This window comes from Cnephaeus nilssonii, assembly GCF_951640355.1.
Source record: "Cnephaeus nilssonii genome assembly, chromosome: 6".
Classification (NCBI taxonomy): Eukaryota; Metazoa; Chordata; class Mammalia; order Chiroptera; family Vespertilionidae; genus Cnephaeus; species Cnephaeus nilssonii.
In genome coordinates this window covers 48111627-48127866 of record NC_137077.1, presented here as the reverse complement: position 1 = coordinate 48127866, position 16240 = coordinate 48111627, and the positions used below count along the sequence as shown (strand labels likewise).

The window sequence follows — 16240 nt, the reverse complement described above, 5'->3', positions numbered from 1 at the left end:
ACATCGATCAGGGATCTGGCCTACAACCTAGATTAGTGCCCTTGACTGGAATCGAACCTGGGACCCTTCAGTCCGCAGGCTGACGCTCCATCCACTGAGCCAAACCGATCAGGGCCCAAGTCACTTTCTAAGGATAGTAAACCAGTCTGGCATTAGAGTTCAGCACAACATTCAAAGCCAGAAAATAGTAAAGCAACATCTACAATATAATCAAGGAAAAAAATGTGCACCCAGGAATTTAGTAAATGCAGACAAACTGTTCTATAAGTGGCTATAGAAAAGTTTTCAGTATGATAAACGCCCGGGGCTATTATACTCATCAGTCCTTCCTGAGGACTGCACCCAACTAAGAGAGGACCGAGAAAACTTCAGCAAAGAGACTGGTGGTACACACTGGATATATTTAGCTATATATCTCTAAGACTAAAACAAAAGTGGTATTAAGAATAGTATGAGGAAGTACTCAGAGATCATGGCTGAAAAAGCAGCAAATGCAGCAGGAAAGAAATTCCGAAAGAAGAAATTTCGCAATTAAGATTCACCAAGCAGGCCCCGGAATTTTACCTCTCCCCTTTATTTATTTACTAAAGATGTCTTTTGGAACTAACACCCTCACAAAAAATTAACATAGACTGGCCCTATTTACTTATGGGATTTCTGTTTGAAAAAAGTTGATTTGAGAGAGAATCAACCATGCGTCCCCTGGAGTAAAAGTAGGTGTGTTTACAAAAGACCCACCAATACTTACATACACTGAGGGAAAAAAGGAAAAGAACCTTAACAAATTTAATTGATGTTTTGTAAAGTTTTCAATCAATGCTTGATATTTTAAAGAAAATTGAATTAAAAGAGATTTAGAAAGTAAAAAAAAAAAAAAAAAAAAAAAAAAAGTATGCCCTAGCTGGTTTGGTGCAGTGGATAGAGCATCAGCCTGCAGACTGAAGGGTCCTGGGTTTGATTCTGGTCAAGGGCACTAATCTAGGTTGTAGGTCAGATCCCTGGCCCTGGTGAAGACGAACGGGGGAGGCAACCAATCAACGTGTCTCTCTTACATCGATGTTTCTCTCTGTCTCTTCCTCGCCCTTCCACTCTCTCTAAAAATCAATGGAGCCCAGCCAGTGTAGCTCAGTGGCTGAGCATGCACCTATGAAGCAGGAGGTCGAGGTTTGATTTCCAGTCAGAGCGCATGCCTGGGTTGCGGCTGGATCCCCAGTGTGGGGTGTGCAGGAGGCAGTCGATCAGTGGTTCTCTCTCTTCATAGATGTTTCTCTCTCCCTCTCCCTCTCTAAGATAAAAATAAATAAATAAATATCAATGGAAAGATATCCTCAGGTGAGGATTAACAAACAAAACAAAACATAAAAAGAACAGTATGAAATTTTGCCCAGCCAGTGTGGCTCAGTGGTTGAGTATTGACCTAATGCACAAAGAGGTTTCTGGTTCGATCCCTGGTAAAGGGCATGTAGGAGGCAATCAATGTTCTCTCTCATTGATATTTCTATCTCTCCCTTTCCTTTCCTCTCTTTCTAAAAATATCATTTAAAATGTTTTAAAAATTTTTTAAAGAGAATAGCATGAAATTGTATACGCTCTAACAATGTAGCAATAACAAAAAAATGAGAGAAGTGGGGAGAGAAAATCATTTCACTGATTGTCTAACAGGTAAAATGTGGGATTTCAAGGATATGATTTAAAGCCAGCAAACTGAGTATATAAACCAAAACGTATTTATTATTATTTTAAATATATTTTATTGATTTTTTACAGAGAGGAAAGGAGAGGGATAGAGAACTAGAAACATCGATGAGAGAAATATCAATCAGCTGCCTTCTGCACACCTCCTACTGGGATGTGCCCGCAACCAAGGTACATGCCCTTGATTGGAATCGAACCTGGGACCCTTGAGTCCGCAGGCCAATGCTCTATCCACTGAGCCAAACCGGTTAGGGCCAAAACATATTTAGAAGGACAAGAATAAATAATTAAGGAAACAATACTATTAACTAAAATTGGATAGTGGCGGGCACAGAGAAGAGAGGAGGTGGTTTCAAGTTCTTTCGTTATTTCTCCAAATAAGAAACTAATAGTCAATGTGTGAACAAAAGGAGGACCAAGGTATTATATGAGTATCTGTATAAAGGGAAATCGTTAGAACAAGAATATAAATTTCCCTAAATATCAAGAGAAACACACACACACACACACACTCACATAAATGCTATGTCTGATCTCAATTACATCCTATTTATATATACAAAATAATGTGTGGTCTTCCAGTAAATTGTACCTCCCGTTTCCTTTGTTCTTTGTGGTATGTATATTTGTACACACACACACACACACACACACACACACACACACATGCTTAATCACTTATTACAAGGAAAAGATATTCAGATTGACTCCTAAAATAAAACTTGACTCTGTGCTGTATGTAAGAGATACTAAAATAAAAGAATGAACAAAGATGTACTGGGCAAATGTAAATTTAAAAAAGCAAGGGCTGTAATCTTAATATCAGATAAGGTGAAAATATTAAATGAGACAAAGAAGGGCACTTTATAGTGTTCAAAGCTAATATTCATTCATTATCCTATATAATAAAAGGCTAATATGCAAATCGACCCAACGGCAGAACTACTGGTTGCTATGACACGCACTGACCACCAGGGGGCAGATGCTCAACGCAAGAGCTGCCCCTTGGTGGTCAGTGCACTCCCACAGGGGGAGTACCGCTCAGCCAGAAGCCGGGCTGATGGCTGGCGAGCGCAGCGGTGGTGGCAGGAATCTCTCCCACCTCTGCAGCAGCGCTAAGGATGTCCAACTTAGGTCTGCCCCAGGCTTAAGTCATCAGTTGGACACCCCCTGAGGGCTCCTAGACTGTGAGAGGGCGCAGGCTAGGCTGAGGGACCACCCCCCTGAGTGCACGAATTTCATGTACCGGGCCTCAAGTGAAGATATAATAGTCATATAAATACAACAAATAATACAGCAACATCTTTTGTAAAGTAGTAGATACAGAAGATTGGAGAAATAGAAAAATGCTAATAATTACTTTAATGACTAACTCTCAATCCAAGATAGTTAAAAGGAATAACAACAACAAAGTATGCATTTATGAGAACTAAACAATATTGAACTATAAGACAGCTAGTCTTACAAGACGATAAGAAGTTTATAAATATTACTAAATGTTACATGATGATATATCGGTTATCTATTGCTACATAACAAATTACTTCCAAAATTTAGTGGTTTAAAACAAGACATACATTAGCACAATTTCTGTGGGTCAGGAGTTCAGTAGCAGCTTAGCTGACTGGTTCTGGCTCACGGTCTCTTATGAGGTTACAGTCAAGATGTTGGCTGGGGCTGGTCATCTGAAGGCTTGACTAGGACTGGAGAATCTGCTTCCAAGTTGGTTCACTCATTGGCTGGAGGCCATATGGACCTCTCCATAAAGCTTCTTGAGTATCCTATGATATGGCATCTGACTTCTACCAGAACAAATGACCCAAGAGTGACAGAAAGAATGAATGCCTTTTTATGCCCTATTCTCAGAAATGCTAGACTGTCATTTCTGCCACATTCTATTCATTAGATATAAGTCCCTAAGTGCCAACCATGTTCAAGGGAGGGGCTCCACCTTTTGAAATGAGTTATACCAAAGAATTTGTGAATTATGTTTTAAAACCACTACAGATAGTATATAGTCAAGGGCACATGCCTGGGTTGCGGGCTCGATCCCCAGTAGGCAGCGTGCAGGAGGCAGCCAATCAATGATTCTCTCTCATCATTGATGTTTCTATCTCTCTCTCCCTCTCCATTCCTCTCTGAAATCAATAAAAATATGTTTTTAAAAATTTTGAATTGTTTCTCTATTAAAATAAAAAATTGATCTATAGTCTGCTGTCAACACCCAGATAACCAGTTTTTTTAATCACAAAAATACTCTACACAAGATCCTGTTAACTTTTGAGTTTTGCATCCGCAGTAGTCATAGGCAAAGGAAAGGAAGAAAGGGAAGATTAAAAAGTTACAGCAAAAAATACAGAAATGTTGTGATCCGTGTGACTCACTAATGGGAATGTTCCAACATTATCTGACCTGTTTGGAAGACAAAGACCTTTTAAGGACAGTGCAATTTAAGGATTTGGACCTGGTCCTGCTTGAGTTTAAAGGGCTTTTTCTTGATCAAGAGCCTCAAGCAGAGGACAGAATAAGAGGATAAAAATAAAGTATCAAGTCTTATATGTGTGGTGATTATCCCCAACTAGGATAAAAGCTTCTTATGAAAGACTATCCTTTTTCCCCCATCTAGTTTAGCTGTTCAAAAAATGATCTACCTAACGGAAATCAAGATAAAGAAATATAGTCAACCTTCAAGTGCTAATTTATAATTACAAGAGTGCTGAAACTAAAGCCCTGGCTTCCAATTCTGCTAAGTAAATGAGCTCATTAGAGTTCATAGTTCTAATTCTATTCACCCTCTACTAAAAAACTCAAGTTTATCAGATGCTGGCATTGCTAATACTTAAAAAATAAAATCAATCAAGCAATCCTGAAACACAATTCTATATGTCTCTAATGAAAATATCTCCCAGTGGAAAAAAATAAAAATAAAAAATTTCCCAGTGAAAGGAGATAAACTGAGCACATCTGGGACTCCTATCAGGATAAAGAATCTGTGGAACAGAGTTCAGTTATCACGAACTTCCATCACACTTAAATAATCGATCATTGCTTTCCCCACCTCTAATCTGTTAATATAGTAATTTACATTGGTAGTTTGTATTGTTTTGTTAAATCACCCTTGCTTCCTGGAAGAAACTGAACTAGATCATACATATTATCTATTTATTACACTGCTGGATTCAGTTTACTAATAATTTATTTAGAATTTTTGTGTCTATGATAATGAGATAGGCCTTTACTTTTCTTTCTCTCCCAATCTGGTTTTGGTATCAAGGCTTTTTATGAAACGAGTTGGGGAATGTCTCCACTTTTTCTATGTTCTGTAAAAGTTAAAATTTAAGTGATCTAGTCATTGAAAATCTGGAAGAATACTTAAATAAAGCCATCTACAGACCAAATTTATTTAATGTGCTTTCAGCAGCGAACACAGGCATACCGTGGAGATACTGTAGGTTGCGTTCTTAACCGCCTAAATAAAGCAAGTATTGAAATCAAGTAAGTACTGCTGCAATAAAGCGAATATTTCAATAAACTGAGTGATAATCTTTTTGTAAAAAATGCAACATCTGTGAACCACAAATAAAGCAAAACCAATAAAAAGACGTATACCTGTACCAGAATATCCATGTAACAATGGCTTAAACAATAAAGACATTTAATTATCTCTTCTAATCAGAACTCACTCCAGAATAAAGCATTAATGACTGAGTGTTTTTCTTATTCTTGATGGTGCTGCATCTGAGTGATACTTTAACAGAAAGTGTAAAAGAGTGTATATACATCTGAGAAGGCTCAAATTTATGCATGAACCAAAAAAAGCAGAATAGCCCAGCCGGCGTGGCACAGTGGTTGAGCATCATCAACCAAGAGGTCACGGTTTGATTCCCGGTCAGGGCACATGCTTGACTCCCAGTGTGGGGCAGCAGGAGGCAGCCAATCAATGATTCTTTCTCATCATGGATGTTTCTATGTCTCTATCCCTCTCCTTTCTTCTCTGAAATCAATAAAAAAAATTTGTTTAAAATAATAAGCTTCTGGAAATCAATCAATCACTGAAATATTATTTATAGGTGTTAATAGTTTAAGTTAAATATATATATATACATATAAATATATTTTATATAGAATCAGAGAAAGAGTTCTGTGTGTTTTTTAAATTGATTTCAGAGAGGAAGGGAAAAGGAGAGAGAGATACATCAATGATGACAGAGAATCACTGATGGGCTGCCTCCTGCACTGGGGATCAAGCCTGCAACCCAGGCATGTACCCTGACCAGGAATCAAACTGTGACCTCTTGGTTCATAGGTTGACGCTCAACCACTGAGTTATGCCAGCTGGGATATTTTTTATGCCTGAGATAGATCTAATGCAGTAGTATTTTTTGTAAACAAAACAAAACAAAACAGAATTAGGGACTTTGATTTCTAATCCTAGCTTTCCTTCCTTTTGACTTAAGCATAAGGTGCAAATATTGTTCTTTTTATATTCTTGGGGCCTAATGCTGTGCTTAAACAGTACAGAGAAAGTTCTAATCTTTATTTTATTAGTGATGCTGACATAACAATTCTATGATCAGTCTAACTGATTGAGACTATTCTGTGTTTTGGCAGATAGTCTCAAAATAAGACTTGATAATTTTCTGCAATATCCCAAAAGCACATTAAGATATTTGCACACATAACTGAGAATCTGTTTTTTGCTAATAGCCATGTGGAGGTCTTCCCAATAAATAGCCAGAGCATTTTGAAATGCCCTTTAGGAATACAATTAATTGTGAAAGGGCAGGTATTTGGGGGAGCAGGGAGGAGGAACCAGAAGCAACTTAAATTAGAACCACTGTCTTTTTCACAGGATAAAGGTGGGGGGAGGTGAAGAGGGCCTGAATCTGGTAATTTAAGGTGACAGACACTAATAATAAGTGTCTTTGAATTTAAAAGCTGCAGCTAGAGAGGACATAATTAAATTACACGAGGACAAAGAAGGCTAGAGAAAGACTAAAAGGTGCTGTCAGGTCAGCCTTCCACTACAGCTAGGTACTGTTCTCACAGAGTTCCCTAGAGAGTCTTCTACCATCAAGTGACATTTGAGGTATTAAACATGTGAGATGGGATTGGACACCTTGAGCATATGATCCTTAAAGGGCTGACCGTGCACACTTCCTGTTGAACTAGTTTCTTATCCTACACTCTGATCCCCAAGCTCAGATGTTCTCCTGTTCTCCAGCACTTTTCAAACTCTATCATTCGGTTACTAAAAGAATGAGGAAGAACCAACAGGTCAGCTTCTGCTGTGGGGAATGCAATATACCTCCAGAAAACTTCTCCGTCTATCCGAAGAATGACTGGAAGAAGTGGGGAAGGGGTCTAATATTTACTGAATGTGTACTGTATGCTAAACAGAGTACTACGTGCCATTTAATTTAATCCTCATGACAATACTGTCACCCAAGTATTATTGCCAAGAAAGACACTGAGACTTAGAGAAGAAACTTGCCCTGCCCCCTGACTCATGTTAAAAAATTAAAGAGGAAATGCAAATGCATTCTGACTCCTAAGCTCATGCTTATTCCACCAGAGTGAGGGATCCCTCCCAGTCAAGTGTTAATGGCTGGGTGTTTCTCTGCCTCTTGTTAATGCATCATCTCCCTGGCTCTGTAACATTTCCACAAAAGAGTGACTTCAACTGAAACAATTTAACATTTTGCAAACTAAGAACCTGACAAAATCCCAAAGGTTTAAGTTCAAGGATACTAGTGTACATGTGTTTAAGATCCTAAGAGTGAAAGGAACTACACTAATCTTGCCAACAATAATTTTTTTTTAAGAAGGAAAAATCACTTCCTCCTTCATTTATTATAATTGCTTGGAAGCAGAAGTCAGGAAATTCCCTTTCTTATTTGTGGTATTTATGTGGCTGTTATCTGCAAAGAACAGAATTTATTCTGCTCTATTCTTTGACATTTTCAACATTCTTTTTCATTCTTCCTTAATAGAACATAGTTTGGGTTAGTTTAAAGATTTCCACATGACAATAGTTTATTTTATTTGCTTTTCTATATTCTTAGAAAATGAAGCTATAAGCAAACAAAATATGCCTAATCACTTTTTTTTTCTAATCACTTCTTTTTTTTTTTTTCTAATCACTTCTTATTCATAAGAAATGTATATTCCTGCCCTGACCAGTTGCTCAATGGTTAGAGCATCAGCCTATGGACCAAAGGGTCTCGGGTTAAATTCTCGGTCAAAGGCATGTACCTGGGCTGCAGGTTTTGATCCCCAGCCCCAGACAGAACTTGTGTGCAAAGCAGCCAATTGATGTGTTCCTCTCACACAGATGTTTCGCTCTCTCTCTCTCTTTCTCATCTCTCTCCCTCCCTCTCTCTCTCCCACTCTCCTCCCTCCATTTCACTCTCTCTAAAAACCAATGGAAATCCTTGGGTGAGGATTTAAAAAAAAATTCCCTAAAATGATAACTTACTATCCTAGTAATTACTTAAGGCAAAATACCTAGACTACACATATATATGTCCAGTTGAATGAATGAATTAAATATACATGTTAAAAACACATTTAAGTGTATGTTTGGGAAGAATACAAATTGTTCAAATTATAGATCTCATAATATCCTAGAATACCTACAAAATATGTTTCATGTAAGTAAAATAAATTATTGTAATTATTAAAAGATTATCACAAACATGTATTTAAATGGAATATAATAGAATGTCCAAAAATAGACAAATACAAATATATTCATTTAATTTTCAACAAAGGGAACAAAGTTATTCAAAAGCAGAAAGGATAGTCTTTTCAACAAATGGTGCTGGGACAACTGGGCATCCATATGGAAAAACCTTTTACTCTTACCTCACACCATATACCAAAAAATTAACTTTAAATGTATCATAGACCTATAGGTAAGAGATAAAACTTCTAAAACTACAAAACATAGTAACAATCTTTGTGAGACTTGGGTTAGACAACAATTTCTTAGGCAGAATGCTGTACAAGATAAAAGAAAAAAATGATAAATTGTACTTCACCGAAACTTAAAAGTTCTGCTTTCTGACAGATACTATTAAGAAAATTTAAGCCCTAGCAGTTTTGGATCAGTGGGTAGAGCATTGACCTACAGACTGAAGGGTCCCGGGTTGGATTCTGGTCAAGTGCCCATCTGCAGATAAGTGGGTAAAAAAGCTGTGGTACATTTACACAACAGAATACTATGCAGCCATAAGAAAGAAAGACCTCTTACCATTTGCAACAGCATGAATGGACCTGGAGAGTATTATACTAAGCTAAATAAGCCAGTCAGAGAAAGATAAATATCACATGATCTCACTTATATGCGGAATCTAATGAACAAAATAAACTGATGAACAAAATAGATCCAGAGATATAGAAGCACGGAACAGACTGTTGAACCTCAGAGGGAAGGCAGGGGAGGGTGAGTGGGTGGGAAGAGTTCAACCAAAGAACTTGTATGCATATATGCATAACCCGTGGACACAGACAATAGGGTGGTGAAGGCCTGGGGCGTGGGGCAAGCTAAAAGAGGTCAATGGGGAAGACAGGGGGACATAGATAATACTTTCAACAATAAATATTTAAAAAATCAATGGAAAAATATCCTTGGGTGAGGATTAGTAATAAAAACAATTTTAAGAAACAAGCCACAGATTGGGAGATAATACTTTCAAAGCATATATCTGATAAAAGGCTTGTATTCAGAACATATAAATAACTTTTACTCAGTAAGACAATCCAACTAATAAATGGAAAAAATATTAGAGCAGATACTCCACCAAAAATGACACATAAAAGACAAATATGCATATGAAACGATGCACAGCATCCTTAGTTATTAGGGAAATGCAAATTAATACAATGAGAAAACATGGCACCCACTAGAAGGCTAAAAGTAAAACGACCAACAATACCAAGTACAGTGAAGGATGGGGAGCAACTAGAACTCTTATACATTGCTGGTAGAAATGCAAAATAGTATACCCACTTTGGAAAAGTCTGGCAGTTTTTTTTTAATAAGTTAAATGCATGTCACATTGTAACCCACTCCAAAGCAAGCCCACTTCTAAGTAATTTACCCAAAAGAAATGAAAACAGATGTCTATGTGAAAACTAGTATGTAAATATGTATAGCAGTTTTATTTATAATAGCCCAAAGCTAAAGCAACACAAATGTCTACCAACTAGTGAACTGATAAACTGTGATATGTCCAAAATGGAATCTACTACTTAGCATAAAAAGGAACTACTGCCTGGCTGGTGTGGCTCAGTGGTTGAGCATTGACCCATGGACCAGGAGGTCAGGGTTTGATTCCCAGTCAGGGCACATGCCCAGGTTGCAGACTTGATCCCCAGTAGGGGGCATTCAGGAGGCAGCCAATCAATGATTCTCTCTTATCATTGATGTTTCAATCTCTCTCTCCCTCTCCCTTCCTCTCTCTGAAATCAATAAAAAACCTATTTAAAAATATAAATAAAAAGGAACTACTCATACATGAAACAACATGGATAAACTCAAAAGCATTATGCTAAGCGAAAGAAGCCAGAGTCAGACACAAAAGACTACAAACATTTATATAAAATTCTAGTAAAGTCAAAGCTGCAATGACAGAAACCAGATCAGTGTTTGCCTGGGGCAGGGATGAGGGATTAGGAGAGGAGCCTGATGGCAAAAGGGAACAAGAGAATGTTTGGGGGTGACAGAAACATTGTATTTGGATTATCATAGTGGTTATACTGATGTACACATTGTCAAAAACACATTGAAATGTATAATTAAAACTGATGACTCTTAATGTATGTAAAAAATACCTCAATAAAGTTGATTTTTTAAAAATATTTTTTACAGAGAGGAAGGGAGAGGAATAGAGAGTTAGAAACATCGATGAGAGAGAAACATCTATCAGCTGCCTCCTGCACACCCCCTACTGGGGATGTGCCCGCAACCAAGGTACATGCCCTTGACCGGAATCAAACCTGGGACCCTTCAGTCTGCAGGCCAAAGCTCTATCCACTGAGCCAAACCGGTTAGGGCAATAAAGCTGATTTTTAAAAAATGTTCCTCTTCCTTCATGAGAACCAGAGATTTAGATTAGATATGAGATTTCTGATCACGTGACATTATTAAAGATTTCCTTGACAATTTTTAAAAATAGTGAAGGCCACTGATTAAAACAGAATAGATTTTTTTTAGGCAAAGAGTAACTAGTACATTTATCTCATATATATATTATATATGCCTATATTATGTAATTATGTTATGAAATACATAAGGGTGGAGCAAAACTAGGTTTACAGTTATGAGCACAGTTTATTCTTATATTACTATTTATTTTTTTAAATTTATTTTAGAGAAAGGAAGGGAGAGAGAGAAACATCAATGTGAGAGAAACATCAATTAGTTGCCTCCTATATGTGCCCTGGCTGAGGTTCGAACCCGAAACCTGTGTATGTGCCCTGTCCAGGAATTGAAACTGCCACCTTAGGGTGTACCAGACAACACTCCAATCAGCTGAGCCACATCAGCCAGGGTGCATTATTATTAATTGTATTATTTTCCATACGAACAATTGTAAACCTACTTTGCCCAATATTTATGGGATGCTAAAAGTATTTATATAAAAACTACAAAGCTTCTCAATTTAAATTTTCATCCCTCTTTTGAGAGTTAGAAAAATACAGCTTCATTTTTTCATATACGGTTATCAAAATTACTCATTATGAGTGTACCCAAATGTTCATAATAGTTTAATATAAACATATCAAGCTTTTAAGTTCAACTGACCCATAGTGTATTGTATGGCCACAAACTCTTAACTTGTGGTTTTTTTTTTAAATATATATTTTTATTGATTTCAGAGAGGAAGGGAGAGGGAGAGAGAGATAGAAACATCCATGATGAGAGAGAATCATTTATTGGCTGCCTCCTGCATGCCCTACAATGGGAATACAGCCAGCAACCCCAGGCATGTGCCCTGACCAGGAATTGAACTGTGACTTCCTGGTTCATAGGTTGACGCTCAACCACTGAACCACGTTGGCTGGGCTTAACTTGTTTTTATTATGTTTTTTTTCCTGACTTTTCTTACACCTAATTTAAAATAATAGTCATGCCTAGAAAATTATGTGTAAAATAATAAGACCTCTGTTGTTTTTTACTCTATACAGTAATTCCCCCCTTATCTGCGGGAGATATGTTCCAAGACCCCCAGTGGATGCCTGAAGCTGCAGATAGTATTGAACATAGTATTCTCTGTTTTCTTCCTATAAATGCATACCTATGATAAAGTTTATAAAAATTAGGCAAGTTCATAATTACAAGATTCATTCTTACTGTTCTTATCTTAGCAACCTCAGCATATTTTCTTTCTTTCCTTATTAAGTCAAGAACTTTCACCTTTTCACTTAAGGAAGCACTTTATGACTTCTCTTTGGCATATTTGAATTGCCAGCATCATTACTCTTGAACTTTGGGGCTATTAATAGGTAAAATAGGGTTACTTGAACACAAGCACTGCCATATCACAAGAGTCGATCTGATAACCAAGATGGCTACTAAGTGACTAACGGGTAGGTAGTGTATACAGCGTGGATATACTAGGCAAAGGGATGAAGCAGGACAGTATGAGATTTCATCACACTACTCAGAATAGCATGCACTTTAAAACTTATGAACTGTTTATTTCTGTAATATTTTGTTTAATATTTTCAGATCACAGTTGACCGTGGGTAACTGAAACCACAGAAAATGAAAGCACAGATACAGGGAAACTACGTCAGTTCTAAGGCAATCTCCTTTCCAGGGTCCTTCGTTACCCTGTGTATACTGATGATTTTGACCTATAGCTCACAGCCAGATCCAAGGTTTTCTTTCTTTTTTTTAAAAAAAATATATTTTTTTATTGATTCTTCACAGAGAGGAAGAGAGAGGGATAGAGAGTTAGAAACATCGATGAGAGAGAAACATCGATCAGCTGCCTCCTGCACACCCCGCACTGGGGATGTGCCAGCAACCAACGTACATGCCCTTGACCGGAATCGAACCTGGGACCTTTCAGTCCGCAGGCTGACGCTCTATCCACTGAGCCAAACCGGTTTCGGCCAGATCCAAGGTTTTCTGAGGCCTGAAGCTTACACAATTGGAAGACGCTCTTAGGAAAGTTAATATAGCTGTTTAAATATAGAATTGTTAGGGCTTGTCTCAGGTCCTTGAAGGGGCCTTTGCAAGAGACCAGAAGATTAACTTCATCAGCTTTACAGCAAATCTGCCTCTCTGCTATAGATATACCTTAAACCCAGATATTTTTCTTAGTGAATACAGAACTATTCTCAAGTTGCCTACTAGATGGATATTTTTTTTTTAAAGTCCCCCTTAAAATTAACAGGCCCACAGTTGAACTTGGTATCTCTCCTTCCCACTCCTCCACCACTATCACCAGGAACTCACTAGTTTTCCTATATTCTCCAGATCAGGAAATAGCACCAGCATTCATCTAGTTGCAGAAGTCACCTCCCTATCCAAGCAAACCATTAAATCTTGACAAGTCATCTTCTAAACAATTTGACAATCACATTTCTCTAGTTTATTTACTTTTCTCCAACTCTAATCCTACTCTAGTTCAGACCATCAACATCTTTTTTTTTAAATTTATTATTGACAATATTACAGATGTCTCCTCATCCCCTCACCCCCCCACACTTTGCCCTCCTCCACCCAGCCCCAGCCCTACTCCAGACTTTCCCCAAACTATTGTCTGTGTCCATGGGCTATGCATACATGCATATATGTTCTTTGGTTAATATCTTCCTTTCCTCACCATCCCCCTCCCCTCTGAGATCTGTCATTCTGTTCCATGCATCCATGCCTCTGGACCTATTTTGTTCATCAGTTTATTTTTTTAATTAAATATTTATTGTTGAAAGTATAATGTATGTCCCCTTTTTTTGCCCATTGACCCCTTCTAGCCTGCCCCCGTCCTCTACCCCGGCCTTCACCACCCTATTGTCTGTGTCCATGAGTTATGCATATATGCACACAAGTTCTTTGGTTGATCTCTTCCCACTCACTCACCCCCGCCTTCCCTCTGAGATTCCATAGTCTGTTCCATGCTCTGTGTCTCTGGGTCTATTTTGTTCATCAGTTTTTTTGGCCATTAGATTCCACATCATGTGATACTTATCTTTCTCTGACTGGCTTATTTCGCTTAGCACAATACTCTGCAGGTCCCTTCATGCTGTCTCAAAGGGTAAGAGATCCTCCTTCTTTACTGCTGCATAGTATTCCATGGTATAAATGTACCACAACTTTTTTTATCTACTCATCTACTAATGGGCACTAGGGCTGTTTCCAGATCTTAGCTATTGTAAATTGTGCTGCTATGAATGTAGAGATATGTACATTCTTTCTGGTTGGTATTTCAGATTTCTTTTTAATATATCTTTATTGATTTCAGAGAGGAAGGAAGAGGGAAAGAGAAATAGAAACATCAATGATGAGAGAGAATCACTGACTGGCTGATTCCTGCACGTCCCCTACTGGGGATTAAGCCCACAACCCAGGCATGTGCCCTTGACTGAAATCGAACCTGGGATCCTTTAGTCCACAGGCTGACACTCTATCCACTGAGCCAAACCAGCTAGGGCTGTTTCGGGTTTCTTACGATATATTCCTAGAAGTGGGATCACTGGATCAAATGACAGTTCCATGTTTAATTTTTTGAGGAAACTCTATACCGTTTTTCATAATGGCTGCATCAGTCTGCATTCCCACCAGCAGTGTACTAGGGTTCCCTTTCCTTCACATCCTCACCAGCACTTGTCATTTGTTGATGATAGCCATTCTGACAGGTGTGAAGTGATACCTCATTGTTATTTTAATTTGCATCTCTTCGATGATGGGTGACTTTGAGCATTTTTCATATATCTATCGGCCATCTGCAGTTGATTTCTAATTTACTGCAGTTGATTTCTAATTTAATTCCATTGTGATCTGAGAAGATACTTGATATGATTTCAATCTTGAACATGTAGAGACTTGTTTTGTGTCCTAACATGTGGTCTATCTTTGAGAATGACCCATGTGCACTTGAGAAGAATGTATATTCTGCAGCTTTGGGGTGAAATGTTCTATAAAGCTCAATTAAATCCATCTGATCCAGTGTGTCATTTAGAGTCTCTGTTTACTTGTTAATTTTTTGTCTGGAAGATCTATCCAGTGAAGTCAGCAGGATGTTAAAGTCCCCTATTATGACTGTATTACTGTTGATCTCTCCCTTAAAGTCCTCCAGAAGTTTGTTTTTTTTTAAATATATTTAGGTGGTCATATATTGGGTGCATATATGTTTACCAGGGTTATATCCTCTTGTTGGATCGATCCCATAGTATTATGTAGTGACCTTTATTGTCTCTTGTGATGGCCTTCATTTTGAAGTCTATTTTGTCAGATAATGAGCATTGCTACCCCAGCTTTTTTTAAATTTTCATTTGCATGGAAAAAATTTTTCCATTCCTTCACTCTCATTCTGTGTGAGTCTTTTATTCTGAGGTGGGTCTCTTGCAGACAGTATGTAATTGGTACATGTTTTTTTATCCATTCAGCTACCCTATGTCTTTTGATTGGAGCATTTAATCCATTTATGTTTAAAATTATTATTGATAGGTGCTTATTTATTACCATTTTAATTCTTTATGTGTATGTTACTCTCTCTGTTTCTTCTTATTATTATACTAGTAGCCCATTTGCAGGAAGAATCCTGCAAGCGGCCATTGGGGCCGCGTGCACTGCCGCTGCCGCTGCCTTTGCGGGCCACCGTGCCTGCACCAGCTGGCCACTGCCGCCCGCCCAGCTCCACCCCGCTCCGCCCCGTTCTGCCCTGCTCCGCCTCACCTGGGCTTTCCCTTTGGCAGCCACCTTGCTTTCCCCTTTTCCTCCCTCTTCCTTCTAAGTTGTCTTCTGTCTTCACTCCTCCCTCCCTTGGCGTATGCAAATTAGCCGCCATCTTTGTTGGGTAATTTGCATACTCACCCTGATTGGCTGGTGGGCGTGGCTTTGGCTGGTGGGCGTGGCTTTGTCGTAGCGAAGGTGTGGTCAATTTGCATATTACTATTTTATTAGGAGGGATCAGTCCCTTTAGCATATCTTGCAGTGCTGGTTTAGTGGTGATAAACTCCTTCAGCCTTGCTGGATATAGTAATCTTGGTTTCAGATCCTTGCTTTTCATTACCTTGAATACTTTATGCCATTCCCTTTTGGCCTGTAGAGTTTTTGATGAAAAATCAGGTGTCAGCCTTATGGGAACTCCTTTGTAGGTAATGGTTTGCTTTTCTCTTAGTGCCTTTAACCCTTTGCACTCGCTTGCTTTTTTCTCAATTCCTTTATTCTACTCGGGGTTTAATTTTTTAAATACCCCAGGTTTTACAAAGCGCGGCAGTAGAATAAAAAACTGGAGTTTCTTTTCATACAAACTTATTTATTTGGATTTTTTATATTTCAAATTATTGATACATTCAAAGAGTAATT

The 16240-nt window shown here is 38.2% G+C and overlaps 1 long non-coding RNA gene across 1 annotated transcript in view; it reads right to left on the bottom strand.

Annotated features, from left to right (window-relative positions):
- LOC307101258 overlaps positions 1-16240 on the bottom strand; it is a 29830-nt gene that overhangs the window by 3154 nt on the left and 10436 nt on the right. The gene's annotated exons all lie outside the window — the stretch shown is intronic.